The 23,006-nt window shown below is 37.0% G+C and overlaps 1 protein-coding gene and 1 pseudogene across 8 annotated transcripts in view; one reads left to right on the top strand and one right to left on the bottom strand.

Annotated features, from left to right (window-relative positions):
• The window catches only part of ZBTB20 (zinc finger and BTB domain containing 20), a 787,576-nt gene that overhangs the window by 522,948 nt on the left and 241,622 nt on the right, over positions 1-23,006 (bottom strand). The gene's annotated exons all lie outside the window — the stretch shown is intronic.
• LOC116467418 (Y-box-binding protein 1-like) overlaps positions 4,793-23,006 on the top strand; it is an 87,449-nt pseudogene continuing 69,235 nt past the window's right edge.

The raw sequence follows: 23,006 nt of genomic DNA, 5'->3' as shown, positions 1-23,006 counted from the left end.
TAGAATTCTTGAAATGCAGGAAAGATGATATCATTCCCTTGCTAAAATTCTACAAGTTATATACAGTGCAATAAGCAGAAATTAAAATTCAAAACCATGACCAGTAAGTCTCTCCATTATCTGTTCATGACCATCTTTCTGTTCTCATCTTCTAACATTTTTCCTTTGTTCACCGTGCTTCTTTGCCTATTCTGTCTCTCAAACAAGCCAATCTTATTCCTATTAGCCCTGGTCTAGCTATATTGCCTCTGCCCAGACTGCTCTGTTCCTACTTCTCTGCGTGGCTGATTTCTTCACTCGTAGCTCAAATATTATCTCCACAGAAAGGTCTTTCCTTGTGTGGTCAAGATAGCCAAAGCATCCCCAATTCATTCTACCCTGCTTTGCTTTTCTCTTAGAACTAATTACTAGTATCTTCCTTATTTACATCCTGTATGTATGTGAGTATGCACATGTACGTGTATGTTCATAATCTCTATTACAGTATAAATTCTATGAGGATGAGGTTCTTGGATGTGTTAGTTATCTATTACAGCATAACAACTTACCCCCAAACTTAGTAACTTAAAAAAGCAAACACCATTTCACAGTTTCTGTGGGTCAGGAATCTGGGCTCAGTATAGGTAGGTGCCTCTGGGTCAAAGTTTCTCATGAGTTTGGGATCAAACTGTCAGCTAGAGCTGTGCTTTCATCTGAACTCTCAACTGAAGAGGAGGACACTTGCCATGTGGAGGTCTTCACATGTGAAGGTCTTCACACAGGGCTACTTCATGACTTGGACTTTGCTTTTTCTGAGGGAGAGCAATCTGGGAGAGAGTGATAGAGGGACTCAAGAGAAAAACCACAAGCTTTTTAAAAACTTAACCTTGGAAGTGACATCCTATCACTTCTGTCCTTTATTAGAAATGAGTCACTAAGTCCAGCCAATTCTAAAGGAGAGGAAATTAGACAAGCAGGTGAAAATAGAGGATGTAGAGATCATGTGGGGCCATCTTAGAGCTGCCTATTACAATTGCTTACCGTACATTCTTAATGTTCAGAATAATTTCTGGCTTTCAGTAATAAATTAATTTAAAAAATGACTCTCATGAGTTAGTTCCATTGGACATTTTGCCAATGATCAAGAAAAAGAAGTGAATAAAATCTCACTCAAGTAGTGACATTCAAACCAAAAGAGATCACCCCAGTAGGAAGGTTTCATTAGGATGTATAAGCAGAAAGTAGCAGTACAGCCTCAGTTTCTTCATCTGTAAAATATAAACAGTAGTTGTACCATACTGTCAGAGACCTAATGAGGCAATTCGTGAGGGCCTCACGAATCAAAGGCAGTGGATAGATGTTAGCTATTGTTTATTCTTAATAAATACAAATGTAAGGGAAGTATTTTTGGGGAAAATAACACAAATCATGTTTTTACGATGATAGTATTTGATATATCAGGTTTAACTAAAAAAAAAATTTATGAACCACTTTCAATTGTGTCCTAATTATATTAGCTTAAATATGAGCCTGTAACCAAAAAGACTAATAAAATTTTGGAACTCATCAAGTGTACTGAAAATAGGCTAGAAAGCTTTCCATATATTTATGTAAAATTTTGACATCTTCAAATGGACATAATGATGCATTTGCAATCTCCACAATCATGAGGGCCTAAATGGAGAGAGATGTGTAGAGCCCTGGAACTGGAAGATCCACAGTGTGACTGGGGGCAAAAGTCTCTGAAAAGTTAAAAGAAGACAGGGCACTGAACCCTGATCTAATATGTAATGGGGTTATGAAATTTAGGCAGAGGGTAATCATAGAATTATTCATGAAATCCTAGAATAGTAATACTAGAGGTCAAACTTCATATTCAGAAAAGTACAAATAGGGTCAGGTAATAAAGCACTATTCCATATTTTTTTTAAATGCCTGCCTCAGAAGGTAGCAAAACTTAAGTAAGAAGTTGGAGAAATTCATAGAAGATATACCACAATAGATGGTAGTGGATGTATGGATTGGAGTTTGCCATCAGAGAGGCAAACAAGGATGCCTTTAAACTTATTTACTGATGGTTCCATTTACAGCCAAATGGGGCAGATGCATCCCAGATTTAAAGAAGCCATTCCAAAAGCACGAACAGCACCCCTATAAGATGTTATCATTCCTGTTCTATTAATTACAGTGTCACTCACTCTTTTACTGATAGCCCTGATGGAGAATCAGCATGAACCAGCCATTTTCCTCCCTGTATATACATTAGCAAAACTTTGACCATTAAATAGTTCAAAGATAGGCTTGGCTTGCTGGCTCATGCCTATAATCTCAGCACTTTGGGAGGCCAAAGTGGGCAGATTGTTTGAGCTCAAGAGTCCGAGATCAGCTTTGGCAATGTGCCAAAACCCCATTTTGACAAAAAATACAAAACCGTGCTTAGTGTGTTGGTGTGCGCCTATGGTCCCAGCTACTTGGGAGGCTGAAGTGGGAGGATCACTTGCGCACAGGAGGTCAAGGCTGCAGTGAACTGAGATCACACCACTGCACTGCAGCCTGCAGCCTGGGTGACAGAGTGAGAGCGTGTCAAAACGAACAAACGAACGAGAGAGAGAGAGAGAGAGAAAGAAAGAAAGAAAGAAAGAAAGAAAGAAAGAAAGAAAGAAAGAAAGAAAGAAAGGGAGAAAGAAAGAAAGGGAGAGAGAAAGAAAGGGAGAGAGAAAGAAAGGAAATCTCAGATATATCTATAACAGAGGAATCTCTCAAAACAATTTCTGCAATATCCAGTGTGGTGGATCTAATGGTGACCTTCCAAAAGAAACGCCCACATTCCAACCCCTGAAACCTGAGAATGTGACCTTATTTGGAAAAAGGATCTGTGCAGATTTAATGAGGTTAAGGATTTCTAGATGAGGTAATCCTGGATTGCCCAGGGGAGCCGTAAATCCAATAACATTTTCTTATAAGAGACAGAAGAGAAGACAGAGAGAGCAGAAGGTCATGTGAAGACAGAGGCACAAACTGGAGTTACATAGCCACAAGCCAAGGAACCTCTGGAGCCACCAGAAGCTGGAAAAGCAAGCAATGATTCCCCCTTACTTAGAGTCTTCTGAGAAAGTGTAGCCCTGCCAACACCTTGATTTCAGACTTCTGGCTTCCAATTCTGGGAAAGAATAAATTTAAGCTGTTTTAGGCCATCAAGTTTGTGCTAATTTCTAATGGCAACCCTAGTAAATTAATACACCCAGAATAAGTAATTATGTTTTCCAGAGAGGTAATGCAAATGTAGTACAAAGAACATTTTGAGTGAGACAGATTTAGGTTTAGACCTGGGGTTTCTCTATACTAACTGTGTGTCTTTGAACAACTTACTTTATATCTCTATCTTCAGGTTCTTCCTTAGTAAAAATGATGGTAAGTCTCCCTTGTAGGGTCGCTGTGTGATATGTTATTCCTGCTCAATATTCAGTACTCAATTAACCTGTTAATGATAAATTCACGCATGTGCAACATGTCTACAGACGTTAAAAACTGTTGTTTTCCTTGAAAATCAACATACACTTTAGCAAGGTATTAATTAGAGCATATGGGATTGATTAATGTGGAAACTAGTTGTACAATACCAAATGTTTTAACAAACCTTTATTACAACCTGACTATTCATGTCACTTCAAATAACTTTCCTGGTTGTCAGTGGAACCATATTCAGACTGTTCTTTTACTGTCTCATCCATAATATCTTCCATAGTTTGTAATAGAGAAATAATGAAAAAGCCAGAGTATTAGTAGAAAATGTTTGCGTCTAGCTTGAGCTTAAGTCAGATATAGAGTCAAAATTGTGATCATAGAATTCTCCTAAATGTTGGTCTCAGAAAATTGACAAGGGAATAAGAATTTCTAGGACAGAGTAGTCAAATCCATACCCACCATTGATACCTTCCTATCCCTGACATTAAAACAGACAAAAAAAGTAGTTCTCACAATAATTTTATAGAGGAAGAATATAGGAATCATGCAGTTTAGGTATTTCTTATTCTGGAATAACTCCTGAATACTAAATTGAGGCTCTAGTGAGAGCTATTCAAAAGGCATAAACAAGAGTAAAATAAATTTTCAAGAACTGATCTTTCTTAATTTTCTAGCGACAAAATTTTGAAAAGTAAAATATTTAATAAATTAGCTATAATATCATTTGTAGCTATTGTAATTTATTTTTTATTCATTCACTCAACAAGCATTATTAAATGCCTAGTCAATGTCAGGCATTGTGTTAGGCACTAAAGACACAGCCTTGAATAAGACATACTACTCCCTATCTTAAGGATGATTTAGGCAAAACAATTAATGATAATAAAGTGCACATTACAGGAATGCAATGTAAGGCAATTATAATTAGGGAATCAGGGAAGGCATTCCATAGAAAATAAGCTTTAAATAGAGACTTGAAAGATTGGTTTTATGTCAGTGGAGGTGAGCAGATGGGGGAAGAAAAGAGTAACGAAGAGTATTCAAAACAAAGAGTAGAACATATGCAAAGACCAGAAACGAGAGTGAGCATGGTGCATGGAAGGCATGAAAACACGTTTAGTATGATTGGAGCATAGAATGCTAGGGGGAAAGGGGCATGAATCAGTCTAGAAAATGAGACAGGAGCCAGGTTGTAAGATTAATATTAAGGAAGTCAGAATACTATTGCAATAATTTAGGTGAGATAAGATGGTACCCTGGATGAGAGTAGTAGTTCTGATATGAAGAAGATTGAACAGATTAAGGACATTCTTAGTAGGAAGATCAAAATTACCAGGTGATTGACTGCATGTCGAACAGTAGAGGATGTGGAAAAGGTAATGTCAGGTTTCTAATGTCGGCAATTATGTAGCAATACTGGAGGTGACAGCATGTTTGGGGCAAAGAGGTGAGTTTAGAACATGTTGAATACGAGGTGTCTGTGAGTCATCCAAGAGAAGAGCTCTAGAAGGCAGTGCTCAGAGAGAAGCCTGAGCTGGAGAAATACGTGGTGGTCATTCAGATGCAGATGCTAATGAAACCTATGGGAGAAAATGAGATTGCCTGGGAGGACTGTTCAAAGTGAGGAGAGAGCCTAAGAGAGAGTTCAGAGAACATCAACTTTAGTACTTCAAAGGTTAAGTAAGACTAGCAAGGCTGCCTCTAATGAGACTTTATACAACCCCCTTCATAAGTTCTTACTTTCTACAGCAATTCTGGGCTCACACTTCTCTTCTCTTTTGACTCTCAAACAAAATTATAAGATTAGCAGGGTGGGCAACAGGACTTCTTGAAGATAAAAATAATCTAGGTTTCAAGAGGTTAGGCTTGAGGTCATGGATCTCTTTATTTCCACATTAGTTTTCTTTCCATACCATTACTCTACTCCCAAGGATTAGCTCCTTATAGCTTCTTCTTTGTTGTTAGCCTGGACTGTTGCCTAGGTGTCATTTTAGTGGGGTGAAGTTTTTTTGCATTATATTATATTAAAAATTTTCTCCATCTGGAACTGATGAAAGGACAGAAGGGCTAACCTGAGGCAAACCTCGAGAGTGGGAGAACTGTTTCTTAGAGCTTCCAACCTCCCTCATCTCTACCTTACCCCTTCTTTAAAAATTTTTGTTCATTTACCCAATAATTAGTTATTAAGATAATTTGTGGATATGGAAATTAACAAGCCGCACCAAGTCTCTACCTTCACGGAGCTTACACAGTAGTAGAATGGCAGACATAAGAACCAATGCACTAAAAGTTAAGAAAGAGGAGTGTGGAACCAGAAGACACCAAGGGCATACCTAACCTACACTGAAGAGGTTAAGGAACACTTCTCAGAGTAAGTAATATTTCAACTAAGACCTAAAAAATGGTTGAAGTTGACTGTCTTGGCCGCTATTGAAAGGAGAAAAACTGATTCAACCAAAGAATTTAGAAAATTGTAATGGAAACATATAGGTTAGTGTGCCATCCTTTTGTATTTTTCAAAAAAGAAATCCCAGAATTTGCAACATTTGATCCAAAAAGAATGAATCTCCTCAAACTGTGGAATTCCTGCACTAGTACTGATATGGTTTGGCTCTGTGTCCCCAACCAAATCTTACCTTGAATTGTAATCCCAGGGACCTGGTAGAAGGTGATTGGAGCAGGGGGGGCAATTTTCCCCATGCTCTTCTGGTGATAGTGACTGAGTTCTTGAAAGATCTGATGCTTTAAAAGTATTTGGCAGTCTCTCTCTTCTCTCTCTCTCTTTTTCTGTCCTCCTGCCACCATGTAAGACGTGCCTTGCTTCCCCTTCACCTTCTGCCATGAGGCCTGAGGCCTCCCTAGCTGTGCAGAACTGTGAGTCAATTAAGCCTCTTTTCTTTATAAATTGCCCAGTCTCAGGTACTTCTTTATAGCAGTGTGAAAACAGACTAATACAAATACTATCCAAGTATAAGAGAGAAGATCACTCTCACCTATCTCAACTCATACCACGTAGGCAGGCCCTTAATCTATCTCCCCCTGAGTCCAGATTTGAAGGCAAGGAAAGAACTCTAAGTACCTTGTCTTATTTATTTTTCAGGACTCTAAGTTATATTATCTCCATTATACAGTAGAGAAAAATCATCTGAAAAATTACGCAAATCTGCCCAAGATTTCAAGCCAGTAAACGGGGGGCTAGGTCTTCATTCTGGTCAGTTGGCTCCAAAGCATCTATTTATTCTACCTTGAATATATATATATATATATATTTTACAGATGGTGTTTCACATGTTCCCAGGTTGGCCTCGAATCTGGCCTCAATGATCCTCCACCTACTCTAAACACTGGATTACAGGCTAAACCCCCATGGCCACCATATAATATATACATATATATGTGTATATATGATACAATATATATGTATACATATATACATATATATATGTATATATATATACACATATATATATATACGTATATATACATATATATATATTTTTTCTGTTGCCCAGGCTGGAGTGCTGTGGCACAATCTAGGCTCACTGCAACTTCTGCCTCCCAGGTTCAAGCAATTCTCCTGCCTCAGCCTCCTGAGTAGCTGGGACTCAAGGTGCCCGCCATCACACCGGCTAATTTTTTTGTATTTTGAGTAGAGACAGGGTTTCACCGTGTTAGCCAGGCTAGTCTTGAACTCCTAACCTCAGGTGATCCATCCCACTCTGCCTCCCAAAGTGCTGGGATTACAGGGGTGAGCCACCATGCATGGCCATATTTTTATAAAGACTTGTGCACAGATGCTCATTGCTACTTTATTTGTATTGCTAAAAATTGTAAATGGTCTAAATGCCCATCCTTAAGTGAATGGATAAACAAATTATAGTATATCTATACAGTGGAATACTACACAGCAATAAAAATGGTGAATTATTAATACGTGCTACAACATAAATGGATCTCAAAATTAATATACTGAGTGAAAGAAGGACAAAACAAGTACAGAAGATTCTATTTTTATAATAGAATTCCAATTTTTATAAAATTCTAGGAAATGTAAGCTACTGTGTAGTGACAGAAAATAGATCTATGGTTGCATAAGAAAATTACTGGAGTAAATATATATATATTAGCTGAGAGTGGTGGTGCATACCCACAGTCCCAGCTACTGGGAAGGCTGAGGCAGGAGGATCACTTGAGCCCAGGAGTTTGAGGTTACAGTGAGCTATGATCATGCCATTGCACTCCAGGCTGGTTGACAGAGCAAGTCCCTGTCTCGAAAAAAAAAAAAAAAAAAAAGCTTTCATTTCTCTTGTGTAAACATGTAGGCATGAAATGGCTGGATAACATGGTAAATATACATTTAACTTTTTAAAAACTGTCAGACTGTCTCCAAAGTGGCTGTACCATTTTACTTTACTGCCAGCAACTTATGAGGCTTCCAGTTTCTCCATATCCTCAAAAATCTTGCTATGCTCAGTCTTTTAAATGTCAGTCATTATAAGGATGTGTAATAGTGTCTCATGGTTTTAATTTTCCTTCCCCTAACAACTACTGATATTGAGCATCATTTCATGTGCTCATATACCATTTTTTCTTTTTTTTTTTTTTTGGTGAAGTGCCTAATCAAATCTTTTGCCCATTTAAATAATATGTTGAATATTATTGAGTTTTTGAAGTTCTTTGTATTTTCTGGATATAAGTTCTTTATCAGATATATTCTTTGCAAATGTTTTCTTACAGTCTGTGGCTTACCTTTTCATTTTCTTAATAATGTTTTCAAAGAGCAGAAGTTTTTAATTTTCGTCTAATTTATCAACTTATTCTTTCATGGGTCATTCATAAATGAATTGCGCACTAATCATCTCCTAACATACTACATGAGTTACTTATCTTTTCACTGATGGATCCCAAGTGGCTAGTAAAGTACTGAATACACAGTAGGTATCAATAAACATCTGATGGATAAATTAAAATTTCAAGTAGTGAAAGCAAAATTATAGAAACTTAGTTCATTGGCAGCATAGAAAATAAAATAGCCTCTAGTACAAAGCCATATTCAATTTTTTGTTATCTGATCTAGTATGAAGTTTGATCGATACAAGGACCCAAATTTATCAAATCTTGTTAAAGAATCTGATGCTCTCTTTCTAGAGACAATTCTTTCTTTCCCAAAATAGAAATGTGAAATTCCATAGAACTTAAATGTAAAGCAGTAAGTCCCCTACCCACCTCTGTGCCTCACCTCGCGCCTGACTCAAGTTCTATATGAACCCCTGCAAATAAATCAAGGCTGCTGAATTCTCAAAAGCTCTAATTGTGCCAATTGTAAATAAGCCTCAGGATGAATTTCAACCAGCAGTGTCCCCAAAACCATTATCTGCAACTATAATCCATTACTTTTCTTTCATAATTAATTTTTCTTTTTTTATTATTATTATACTTTAAGTTTTAGGGTACATGTGCACAATGTGTAGGTTTGTTACATATGTATACATGTGCCATGTTGGTGTGCTGCACCCATTAACTTGTCATAATTAATTTTTCTAATAGGTCAGTACTATTTGTTTTGTTTAAGCGCTATTCCAGCAATCCCATTTTACCAACAACCAATGTCAATTGTAACTATATACATATTTTCTATTATATACAACAAATACATTCTTATGTTATGCCAAACACTAAATTGGGCAGTGATTTTCTAATGAGTAATAAGGTAATATGCTACATTGGTGCTCAACTGCACTTGTCTTGACCATATGAATTAAGAGTTTAGTGGAAATTTATAAGCACCTTGAGGACTTCCAGGTATGTGGGTGCTTAAATAGGTACTCAAAAGTTGCTGCTTATTTTCATAGATTTAACCTCTAAATCACTGGGAACAATAACAATTACCAGAGATATAGATAGGTGGTTAGATAAACACACAAGAGATATGTATGTTATAGACATACATATTATAGAGAGTATAATAGGGTTGTATACACACCTACATATACATATATAATGTGTGTGTGTGTGTTTGTATGCGTGTGTATGAAATCAAAATACAATTCACTGGAACACTGAAGACAAAGCGGTCAAGTAGCTAATTCACCATATTGATGAGCTTTCCTCCTCAGAGAGCTTGCTCCTCAGGCCCTCACTCAAAGGCTCTTTATTCTTTTTAGATACAATTCTAAAGAGTTTGGATATCTACTTTTCCATCCACAACAGACTAAAAGCTGAAAACTCGAGAGCATAGGTGAGCTTGTGTTTGATGCTAGCTGCAAGCAGCCTGACATAGGGAGAAATGAGAGCTCTCCTAGAGCCAATCTAGGGAGTGTCCTGGTGAGGGCACTGAGACCTGCTAGTTAGGAGGAGGCCTAGTGCAAATAGGCAAAATTGCTTGGATGAAGGGTAATCAATCTGAGCCTAGTTCTTTTGGATGAAACCTTTGAGAACTCAATGACAAGGGGATATGGATCCAACAGGAGACTAGTAGAGAATACAAATTCATTATTTTGCTACACAATGATAGTTGCATTTTCAACAATTGTTTCTCTATGAATTTTACTACCAGGCTTTTCTGAACCATTCTGTGTGAATTCAATACTGCCTGGATTTTTAAAACCACTTTTGACACTATAAACCAGACAAATCTTTCTTAAAAGATAATAAGAAGATGGGGCCTTGCATTTCTCATAAAAGGAAAATGACTCCACCATAAGTGTATTCATTACACACTGTTGAGGCATGAATTCAGGGAAAATTAGACTGAATATGAGATTACCATCCTAACTTTCTGAAACACTCCCGGCGCTGTCACCAGAGTTCTTAATTCAAATATTTACTCTTGATCTAAAAATATCTTAGTCCAAGAAACGGAATGATTACTCCACAGTTAAAGTATATTTAGTGATCTGAGAGAGGAGAAGTTTCATTTCACTCAAGCAAATGGTTTTAGTACCCCAACCAATTAATAGCTTCATCATGTGTGAGCCATGATTATAAAGGAATGGGACTAATTTTTTAAGCAAATCTATACACTTCTAACAAGGGCTATTTTTCACAATGGTCACCTTGGAAGAAAGTTACTCCAGGGATACTGTCATTACTTCAGAGTTGGGACCTTACCTTTAGAATTGGTTCATGAGAAAAAAAAACACTATATGCTTCACAGTTACCCTCCCCACCTAACACTACATATCCCTGATTACTAACTTTGAATATGCCTCATTTACACTGATCAACCAAAAGCCTCCTCCTGGAAATGGTATCATGGCCTATTTATCCTGGGCTTTGCTGGGAGGGTGGGGGATGAAGAGGGTTTATAGGAATTAAGAGAGTCTATTTTTAATTATTTCATCTGTGAAACATATGAAATTCCTTTGGCCAAAAACGCAATATAAAACTGAGATTATCAAGGGCCTTTTCTTGGGACCAGTGAAATGGAGAAAAAAGTCTCCATGACAAAATAGAGGACTTTTGGGAATCCTTTTTTCTTCTGAGGTTTGCATGTGTGTGTTTCTAGCTTGGCTCTCACCTGAACTGCTCTTTCATAATCTACTGTAGTCATTCGGTACCTGGAATCTGGGAAAACTCAAACCTTACTCCAGCACTTGTGCAATAACACAGTAAAGCACATGGAGTCAAGTTTAAGCATTTAGTCCAGGGTTCTTTGCACCCTGTGGGCCTTCAGTAAGTACTTGTTGATTGACTGAATGTGTGGCTCACTATCAATGTGAATTAACTATATACATACTGCATTAAAATCAAACAACCCAAATACTTTCTAGCTTTCAGGAAGTAATGCATCTAATTGACAGAACCACTCTTATGCTTCCTAATCCCACTTCCTACAAACCAATGCAAAGGAAGAGAGAGAATATAAAGAAGTGAAAATGAACATAAGAAAAACAATTAGCTGATGCACTCTGCAAAGCCTGTAATATTATCTAGAATGACAGCATAGCCATTGTTCGTGCTGCCAGAGCCCTGCGTGTTTGCTAGCTCCCCCGAGGTCCTGGGAGAATAATAAACTAAGCAGATTAGATGTAGACTGATGCCTCCATGCCACCACCAACTCACACAACACACACACTGTTCTGAGTGTCTGAACACATGCGGGCAGGTAAACCCAGAAAATGGGCACTCCATGTTGGCAGGAGGGGAAGAGGCTGCCAACAAACAGGGCCTGTTTATTATTTAACAGTTGGTACTGCTAGAGGCCTGGCACCGCTATAGAGCACTCTCTGTTTCAGTGCAAGTCAGCCTGATTATGAGAGCGTGTGAGCCAAATCGTGTTTACCATAGTCTGTGAGAACCTCTGTGCCCCCAACAGACATGGAAATTCTTACAATAGCTCTCGTCCAAACAGAGAAAAATCACTCCTGAGATGGAGGTAAAGGGCCCCACATGCTTAAATTTTGTCTGATCAGCTGGCTCAGTGTCTCTACATGTAGTTGCTTTTTCCCTGCTCAAGACAAGTCATTCCTCTCTAATGATACAGTTTCTAATCCTCTGCCTTTGGTTACTTTACTTTGGGACCTAAATCAACCAAATACTATGTCAATCACCCATCTACTAATATTGCTTATGCTGTCCTGCACACTTTGGCTTTTCAGCAAAAGAATCTGCTGCCCACGGCGGCTACCTCCTGCTTCTCCTTCGCCAGGGCTGCCTCTGCAGTAAGTCTCCTCTCTGCCAATGTGGGCCACAGGTGGATGCCTTCCTACAAATCCAATCAGCAGGATAATGTGCTACTATCACAAGAGTGGACCTTAATGACAAAGAGCCCTGCTTAGATGGTCACCCCATTAACTTTGATTTGATTATTCTGCCACAGCAGAACACTTGGCTTCACAACCACAGATGGCAACAGCCCAACATAAAACCTGTAGAGAAAGTAGTCATGTTGGGTTCATACATTTTCAAAATATTAAATTTCATGTAAAAATATAAACATGATAAGTATTGAGAGAGTCCCTGGTTCCCTAGGAAAGCACTGTTTTCTTTTTTCTTTTTTTTAACAAACCAAGGTCAGAGCACTAAGACAATTGTGCTAACTAGGCAACAGGGATAATCTAATCATTTCTTTTGAAATTCAACATAAATCAACATTTCTTTTAAGTGTAAGAACCTGGCTTTTATCTTCCATATACAACCAAGGCAATCTTTGATACTTTATGTGACTCTATTCTACACAACTGTTTATAAATTCAAGATAAAATTGGCTCTATATAAGCTAGTTCAATATTTTGAAATTTAGTTGTACCTTGGATACGCTTCCTCCCTGACCATGAGTAAATCATTAAAATGCTTTCTACCAATGAGAATAAAGGCATAGCAAACTATAAGTCTTACCTGAAACCGTATGCAGTGATTGTTTTGTGTTTTGTTTTCTAATTGACAGTTGATATTTATATGCTAAATTATCAAAATACTATTTGTTTTTAATTAATTCCTCAACTTTGCCACTCAAGGAAAATGATATATGCTTTGTATTGTTAAGTAAATACATAATTTTATACTTTCCATGTTATTATGGTTTTCAAAGAAAGTAGTTGTCCCTAGGTCAACTGTGTATATAATCAACAGATTATATACACATGCATAGCAAAAAAAACTTTACAAAAACAAGGAAAATATGAAAAAATAATTGCCTAGCTTGGATCAAGTTAACCCCTAGTTTAATTTAATCATCTCCACTACTGAGGATCTGATAAGAGACGCTTAATAACAGCCTCAAATTAAGGCAATAGAATCAGGAAATCTTTTTTTTTTTTTTTTTGAGACCGAGTCTTTCTCTGCTGCCCAGGTTGGAGTGTAATGGCACGATCTCGGCTCACTGCAACCTCCACCTTCTGGATTCAAGCTGTTTTCCTGCCTCAGCCTCCTGAGTAGCTGGGACTACAGGTGCCCGCCACCACACCTGGCTAATTTTTGTATTTTTAATAGAGACGAGGTTTCACCATGTTGGCCAGGCTGGTGTTGAATTCCTGACCTCAAGTGATCCACCTGCCTCAGCCTCCCAAAGTGCTGAGATTACAGGTGTGAGCCACTGGACCTGGCCAAAATCAGGAAATCATTCCCAAAACATCCTGTATATAGCAACACTCATAACTACTACTTTATGGCAGAATAATGGACCCGATTATAGGTTCACATGGAAAAAGTTGATATTTCAGCCATGACCAAAATATAAACAGGATTTTTCATAGCGAGTAGATGGTGTGTTCACAGCGAGATAGGTGGTGTGTTCATCTCTGTGCTGAGATACTTCATCATAACTAGTAAGAAACACAGTAATTGCTCACATTCATTAAGAGGTATGCTGTAAGAGCTTAATATGTACACACCCATTTAACCTTCATAACAACCTTTATTTTTTAGTGACTACTATTTACAGTGATTACTATTATTTTCTCCATTTTACAGATGAGGAAACTAAAGCACAGAGTGGTTAAGTAACTTGTCCAAGGTCCTGCATTATGTAAATAAAGGGGCTAAAATTTGAACTAAGGTGGTCTGGCTCCAGAGTCAAAGTGTAATCACTGTGTTCTGCTTCTTGTAATAATGATCATTCTTTCTGAGGCTTGTGTTCAATTTAAAACTGTATATTCCCTGAGGCTGTAGAATGTTAGAGCTGAAGTAATTTAAAATGATCTAACCCATGACCTAAAGCTCCAGGTGGAGAGAGGATGTTTGGGAAGACTGTGTACGTAGCCTCAAAATTTTGTGGATAGGCACACTTTTCTGGGAAAAGAAATGAGCCACTCATCTAGTCCAAATGTCTCAGTTGAGAAATTAAAAAAAAATAAAGCCACAAAGCAATGGCTGTAAATGCTGCATATTTTAAGGAAGCAATATAAGAAGAACCAAGCCCAGAAACCAGGCTGTTTTCATTATCCTGTCTACCCAAACTCTCTTAGGTGGCTCCCTTAAAGGCAGAAGAAATCTGTGTGAGGGATGCCGAGTCAGCCTGTATCTCTACTTGGCTCCACATGACTCAGTAAAGCAAATCAACGAGACAAGATATCTACTCATGGAAGAAAGAACAGAAGCTCTAGTGTGATGTTTTCTTGACCATTCAATGCTAATGGAAAAAAGTTGGGAACACATTTAAGAGGTAAGAAGAAATAAAATTGTCTCTTTACAAAGTTGACTGATTTATTCATTTAGCAAATACACACACAGGTATACACACACACATATACACACTATTTATTTATTTTAGTGGTAGCCCAGAAACCTTCTGCATTTCTTTTGTATTTCTCTTGAGTCTTTTCTTGTAAATTATATTTACTTAAAATTTATCCCTTATGTTCAAATTTTTCACATATATATATAAAGTATTCATTATAATCATTTTAATTTCCTCCATTTCTCTGGTTATTTCCCCATTGTATTTCTAATTTTGTGCATTTGTGGGATTTCTCATTTAGTAATTAAATCATGTGATATTGGTTTGTTTATTGTTCTGTTATTCTCTTTGAAAAAACCAATTCTGATTTATTAGTGTGTCTCTTTTTTATTTTCTAATTCCTTAACTTCTGACTTTATTTTTTTTAATCAATTCCTTGTTTCTACTTTGCAGATTTGTTTTTTGTTCTTTTAACCAACTTCATGAGATGAATGGTAATACGTTTATAATTATTTTCTTTCCTGTAATAGTCATGTTTAAAGATATGGATATTCCTCTGAACACTGTTTTATCTATATCTATACATAGTTATTTTCTGTAAATTCTTTAATGCCACTTAAGCAAAAAATTAATTTTAAAAAGTTACTGGTCTTTTTTCTTATCAATTCGCAGGAGCTCTTATTTTTTGGAGATACTATTTTTGTCTGGGATATGAGTTGCCAATCAAAATGATCACTTTTTCATATCATGTAAAAACTGTTTTTTAAATTTTTATTTGCTTGATTTTTCTTATTCACAATTCTAGTAATATCAGTAGAAGTTCTTCTCCTTCCTCTCCCAGCTTTTTGCTTCCTATATGGCTTTTGGTCCCATTATAGTTTTATTTTCTTCTACTTCCTTCTTGTTCTCTCACAGACAATTTTATTTCTCCTTATTTGTCTTATCACTTATTCGATCCTGTTTATTTAGTTTTTGACCTTTTATTTTATTTTATTTTTTGAGACAGAGTCTTGCTCTGTCACTCTAGCTGGAGTGCAGTGGCATGATCTTGGCTCACTGCAACCTCCACCTCCCAGCTTCAAGCGATTCTCCTGCCTCAGCCTCCCGAGTGGCTGGGATTACAGGCGCCTGCCACCATGCCCGGCTAATTTTTGTATTTTTAGTAGAGAGGGGGTTTCACCACGTTGGCCAGGCTGGTCTCGAACCCCTGACCTCAGGTGATCCACCCGCCGCAGCCTCCCAAACTGCTGGGATTACAGGTGTGAGCCACCATGCCTGGCCTTGACCTTTTATTTTAAAGAGGCCACAATGTCTTCTATTTATTTGCTAGTATGGAAAATAGATATTATTTTCTTGTATAATTCTTCTTCTGGTATATGTTTTGATCTGGTTCCTTTGTATTACTTTTGTTTTTGTTTAAAGCTATTAGCTTTGCTTAGCTGATAGCTAAGTATGGGTCCAATGCAGGTCCCTTTCTGATTATTTTTCATTTTTCACTGAGTTAATTCTGTCGGCTGTTTGCTGTAGGAAAGCAGGTGGCATAGTAAACTGAGGACTTCAGGGAGTTTCATTTTGGTGCCATATTTCCTGTGATGTTTTACCTTTCTCACCAACTTGACTGTGCACATTGTTCAGGAGATATGGATCTGCTTACTGTTCTCAGTGTCCTGTCTTCCCCATTTACATTAGTGGGAGTTCCAAAGGGCTTGCACAAAGTCCTGTCTGTTACACGTTTTCCAAGTCGTGATCTAATATTTCCTTATTTATCTTCTCCTGAAGGTGATCAACAGTGGCAAAAGCTGGTGTGGTTTATCATCTCCACCTTGCCACCCACGCATCCTGCTTTTGGCACATGTGGCTGGCTGGTGTCATTCCTCATTCACTGCCACCTCGTCTGTTATCCTCTGTTGTAGAACAAGCCTTAGCAACCCTTCTGCAGATCACCTATAGCCTCACACTTTCCTGTTGCATGTAAGTAACTGGAGCATGTGTCCTTCAGGGTCATTCCATCGACTTTTGGATGTTCTGCCTCCTGCCTATATTTAAAATACTCTCTACATTGTCCCTGTTCTAAATTTCATAGTATCCCATGGTTTCTTATTTGAGATTGTGCCTGCCTTCTATAAGAAAAGGCTTTTTTATATGCATCTCGTTTTTTATTTAATTGTTTGTTGTACAGGAACATATGCGACAGTGTTACATTTAGTTTTTCATCTATGGCCTCCTAACTGGCAAAAACAAAACTTCACTTATTAGCTCCTCTCCAGTCTTTCTGTCAATCAAGTGCTTGCCCATCCTTGTCCTTAAACCTGGACTAATCCCTTGTAAGGTGTCCTGTTGTAAGGTGTCAACTACTGCATTCACATTCATTAACCATTTATATTTCCCCTCATAAGAATATTTGCATTTAAATAGGAGATTTAAAAAATCTAAACTAAACTTTAGACTACTAGATGAAGTTATAAATTAAAACTTTGATTGTGGAATGACAAATGACATGGTATATGTGGAAAAGAAGTTAGAGGACCCCAATTAGTATCTGTAACATGACCTCATGTGAGTAACAAAGTTATGTTTAAGTTGCTTTAATCTTTAAAATTAGCTTCTGCAATGCTTCATTGTTTTCTATAATAGAAAAGTAATAGGAAAATGAGGCATTTGTTGTAAGTAAATTTTCTAGTTACTTGTTTAGGCAGTTTTCTTTTAAACTTTAAGATGAAAATCTTTACAATGATTTCCCATTTTCTGAAACAAATAAGTGACTTGATATGGTAAAAATGTACTGGAGTGAGTAGTTCCGGATTCTTAAGTTCTTTCTGTTACTTATTATTAATAAAGTTTCGACACATCATTTAGCCCATCCAAGCCTCAGTTCTCCCATCTGTAAAATGGGAATAGCAATACTTCCTTTCTTGCAATATGTTTTCTGCGAGTGGAAAATGACATAATACGTGTCAAAATACTTTGTATACTAACAACTAGAAAATGATAAGAGCCTTAATAATAAAAGATAATCCAAATAAAATATTACACTACTATCAAAGATAATAGAGGCTCACAGGGCAGTTATATAAATACTTTCATGATTCTTTTGTGTGTTTTTTCCTAGTTGTTTAGCCAAGGTACTGACTTCTATTTCAGTTCTCATTGCCATCAGTGAGTCTGCCTCTAGAAAAAACACTTTTTGTCTTCCTGCCTCCTCTTCTCCAGTACATTTGTATAGTTTTTGTCTTTGTTTCTTTGGTATGTTTTCTGTGGCTTTAAATTGGCTGCAAAAGATTGCATAGAGTAATGAAAAGAGAAAGCAGCTTTGGAATCAGACAGACCTGGTTTGAATCCTGACTCTGTCTTTGTGCTCATCATTTAACGTCCCTGAATCTGTTTCCTTATCCATAAAATGAATTTAATCACTGATACCCTGCAGGGCTATCTAATATGTAAAGTTCTTGGATTTCATCAAATCTCATTTGCCTTCTTAAAAGTATATTTTGCTTATTTCTGTGTTTTTAATTGAAGCTTTATGACATTTGACAATGGATATATTGCTGCACTGTGATCAATAATTATGTTATTCAATGAACAATTTCACTTTTTTTTCTAAATGTCACCATAGAATCTAGTTTCCTTAAAATCTACTTTTTGTTAATTTCCTTGACTAATCTTATAGTTCCAATAGGTTCTCTGCTTCAATCAGCTTCCTTTTGTCTAAACTTCTTCTCTTTTCTCTTGTAAAATAATTTATCCTAATCTTAAATCTTTACAACAGAGACCATATCTTCTTTGGTCATAATGCATCGAATATTCTGTAAAAACCACATCACTATCAAGCAATAATTACGTGTGTGTTATGTGAATGTTATAAATCTCATAGAACTTATCCACTCTGCCTTAGCTTATTCCTAGAAGATCACAGATTACTATTACATAGCATTTGTATAACTCTTTATCATTTGTGAACCTTTCATAATTATTTAATGGAGGTCTTCAAACTACTAGTATAGATTGATTTTGTTATTTCTATTGTTGGGAAGGGAAAACAAAGATAGAATGATGAAAACTTGTCAGATATATCCCATGTTACCAGGAAAAACAGGATTAGCACACAGTCTCTTATTCTCTGATCTGCTGACGTTCTGTTGAGCTAGCGTTTTCCTAGCATGAAAGGAAGAAACATCTATTCATTTCCAATTATTATTTTTTGGAAAAGGTATTAATGGAGATGGTTCTCTTTATGTTCAAAATAAATAAAATGTCCGAGTAATTCCTGGAACTTGGGAGAAAGGGGAAGGTAAACCAAAGACTAGGGCCAGAGAGCAAGAAGGAGGTAAAGGAGATACAATTCGTGGTGGGTGAATCCTCATCCGTCATTACATGACAGAAGTATTTAAAAAGGAAAGCTACTATCTCTCCTCATCTGAGGCTCCTCCAGAACCCGGTAGGAGAGGAGGATACACTGCTGAGTCTTCATTTGGGGAGCAGCAGGAGAAGGCAGTGCCTCCTTAGCCAAATGAACCCTTCCTGACAGCTGTGGGGATATGTGTTTTTGCCATCAGGCCCCTTAGAAAATTATCCCTAAAATAACTAATGTTCAGTCAGTCAAAACAACAACAACAACAGAAAAATACCAGCTTCAAAGTGAAAGTTATGTGGAGAGAGTAAATAACCCAAACTTAACGTGACCTTCCTAGCATTATTTTAGGGAGGCGTTAGGATATAGAGAGTGAAAAACACCCTGAGGTCGGATTTAAAAGTCTTAATTTTAGTTTCAGCAGTTTCACTTTCTGGCTGTGTGGTATTAGACAAGTGTCTTAACCTCTCTGGACCTCTCTGATCCTTCAGATTTAAAATGAGGGGGTTGATTACTAAGTGATGTCTAAGAGCCCTTCTAGAGATAAAAAATTCCCCAATCTATGATAATAATAATTAACATTTGATGGTCCTTTACCACCTACAAATGATTTCCACATACATTATCTAATTTGATCTTCATGCCAGTTCTGAGTTAGTATTATTATGATTATGCCCATTTTTAGAAGAGAGATTCAGAAACCACAAAATGGCAGAATTGGCATTGAACAGATGTTCCCAAGAGGCAAATATCCCCTCAGTAAAAGAAGCAGCTGATGCTAACAAGGATAAGTAAGAGCAGACAATTCAGCCTGTGAGCTCTTGTTTAGGGGTACAACAGAATTTCTGGAAGCTGCATTGGGGTAATGATAATCCACCATGTGGAATGTTATCTGATGATGTATTTATCAAAAAAAACTAATAAAAAGAAAATTAAAAAAAGATACAATAATTGTTACTGCACTACACCCTAATGAATTATTGTGTTCAAGGTTCTTACAAAAAAAAAGTAATATTATACTCGGCTTATGTTTTAATTGATTTATTAATATTTTATCACAGGAATGTAATTTAAGCTCCTCATGATTTAGATCTCATAAACCTTTAGCATTTTGCAAATTCAAATTCCAATTTAAAGCCAGGGCGAGCAATTAACTTTTCTATCATCTTGTCAGGGGAGAAGGTTCGTGTTTAATTTGAGACAAAGTGACAGAAATATATATACACTGTATGTATTACTCCAATTTAATTTATGAGTCAGCACCATCCACCTTCAAAATGTAGATTTAATAGAAGAGGAGGAAGAAAAGGCCGTGCTGTCATGATAGGGCTGGCTGTAATATCTGCCCTGAATTTCTTACATATTAAAAAAAAAGTCACTGGTTTGTTGAGATACCAAGCTAGATTGATTGCAGGCCTATTTCCAGTTCTTTTGTTTCACATTCCACTTCCTGATTCTTTTCTCATACAGCACATAATCTCATGGATATCACAGGGAGTTCCTACCCCCACTTCTACCTCTACTCCTACCCCATCCTCCATTTTCATGCATAGCTGCTTCTACAGGTTTATCCTAAATCTTGACAGGTGAGATAAACTATGGTAAATATTGCTTTGAGATCACGTCTTCATCACCTTTCTCATCTTTCCAAAGCCACCTTCTAAGTGCTCTCTACCTAAAACAAACAAACATTAAACCTCCTCACAATTTTATATTTTAATGTGCAGGGTATATCCGGCACGGTAAAACACTGGCACTTTCCAGTGATCCTTTACAAAATATTTAAGGACAGGATATGAATAAATAAGCTAAAACCACAGAAGGTAGTCAGGTGAAGTGTAGGGAAGTACTTCCCCTTGGTGGTTATTAAGCAGTGGAACAGGGCTGCGGAGAGAGGTTAAGGAATTCTTAGTAGCGCCGTTATCCTATAATTCACCAAAGGCACACAATGCTCTATGCTGATGAGATGAGTTACATGACATCTCCTCCCTGGTTCAATCAAAGGAAAGCAATTTACATCTCAAACCAGTTCTCTCATCAGTGGGACATAAAAACTGCAGAACAGATATGCAGCAAATGTGCTTATTTATACGGAATCAACTCAGTTGCCACTGTTCTTTATTATTTTCCTTCTCTCCCACCTCCCCTGTATGGTGGCCATTTTGAATAGGATGCTTTAAATTCTAAAAGTGAGAAAAAGAACAAAGAACAATTCAGGAACAAAATTAACTAAAGATATCTTGTGCTTCTGATAATCAGTGTCCCTTGTGGTGCCAGGCCAATCCCTTTGTTCCACTTAAAAATAAAATCGGATTCCTCTTGCTGGCCACAGGTAAAGAATTAGAAGACGATTAATGGAAAATTCTGGAAGGTAGCATTGTAAATGTTTAGTCACTTTTCAGGCATACAATGTTGTGCTACATAAGTGAATACAGTGCATTTGTCAAAGAAAGGCCATGTTGAATTAGTGTGAGGTCTTCATTCATAAAACAAGTTTATTTTTACTAATAATCTCTATTAATCTCAGCTTAATTATATTAGGCATTTTTCACTTGCATACAACAGTAAAAATGGCCAAAACTGCATTTACTGCACCTGCTTAAATGCAGTTATATCCCTAAAAACGATTGCAGGGAACAAGCTCCCACAGACATGGCTTTTAGGCAGAATATGGGATTATGGCAGAGGGGTTTAAATACAGGAGGTAAAAATGGTAATCATATTCATCAACTACACAAAGAAGTAAAAACAAGAAGCTCTCGATAATTCTTTTTAGTGGACTCACTAAAATAACAAAACAGCTTGATGAAGAGAACATGATTGTCGAAAGCTTGTCCATTTTACATTTTCTCTTTACATAGTGCAATAAAAAGGAAGCACCTGCAGTTTCTACTTGTGTGTGTATTCTTGTGTGTGTGTGTGTGTGTGTGTGTGTGTGTGTGTGTGTGTGTGTGTGTGTGTGTGATGTTGAAAGAAATCATGGACATCATGATTTAGGAGCTACTAGTCTAATCTTAAGTGCACATTCCCTACCATAAAGTTGTATTTGAGCCCCGTGCAGTGCAGAAGCATTCTTCAGCTTAGAAAGTGCAGTCTTTGCTTCACACCCTTTTCCTTCATTCAGACACATCAGCATCTTATCACTTTGGACATTAAAGTAAAACAGACTTCTTTGTCATGAATATTTTTAGACAAATTACACCAAAATATCTTGTATTTTCAATTTTTTAGTGGAATCTACTTTACTGACATACACCAGCCCACTGTAACATCACTGTTGTGATGTCCTACTACTTATCTAAACAAAGTACTATTAACTACATATCGCAGGTATTTGAAGTACATAAGAAAACCATACACTGAATTACATTATATGGCTGGTCTGATCTCATATGAAGTTTGAGCTATCATTATTAAAAATAGAAACTGCATTTAGTTAATGCATCTGACAGTAAACCAGTCAACTTTCAAGGTTGCATGATGAGAAAAAAATACTTTTTAAAAAAACAGAAAATGCCTGAAAAATTTCACAGGAGCATGTCACATGACAAGAGAATTCTTCCTCTCTCCCTTCTGCTGCCTGCCTGCCTGCCCACCTTTCTTCCTTCCTTCCTTCCTTCATTCCTTCCTTCCTTCCTTCATTCCTTCCTTCCTTTCCTCTTTCCTTCCTTTCTTCCTTCTTTCTTTCCTTCCTTTCTTCCTTCTTTCTTTCCTTCCTTTCTTCTTTCTTTTCCTCCTTCCTTCCTTCCATTCTTCCTTTCTTCCTTCCTTCCTTTCTTCTTTCCTTTTTCCTCTCTCTCTTCTCCTTCCTTCCTTCCTTCCTTCCTTCCTTCCTTCCTTCCTTCCTTCCTTCCTTCCTTCCTTCTTCATTTTCTTTTCTCATGTTTCTCTCCCTTAGTTTCTCTCTTCTTTCCTTCCTTCCTTCAATTTGGTGGAGGAGGTGCAAAAATTTGAGTAAGAAAATTATATTTTTGTTTCAGAATCTACATGCTTTTACTATTCATCATGCTGACTTACGGGGAAATTTAGATAACTTCTTACGGCGTTTTTTTTTTTTTTTTTTTTTTTTGAGTCTATAGATATCTTTCAGGGGTC

The sequence above is a fragment of the Hylobates moloch genome, unplaced genomic scaffold, assembly GCF_009828535.3.
Source record: "Hylobates moloch isolate HMO894 unplaced genomic scaffold, HMol_V3 SCAFFOLD_4, whole genome shotgun sequence".
Classification (NCBI taxonomy): domain Eukaryota; kingdom Metazoa; phylum Chordata; class Mammalia; order Primates; family Hylobatidae; genus Hylobates; species Hylobates moloch.
This window is presented reverse-complemented; position numbering and strand designations above follow the sequence as displayed.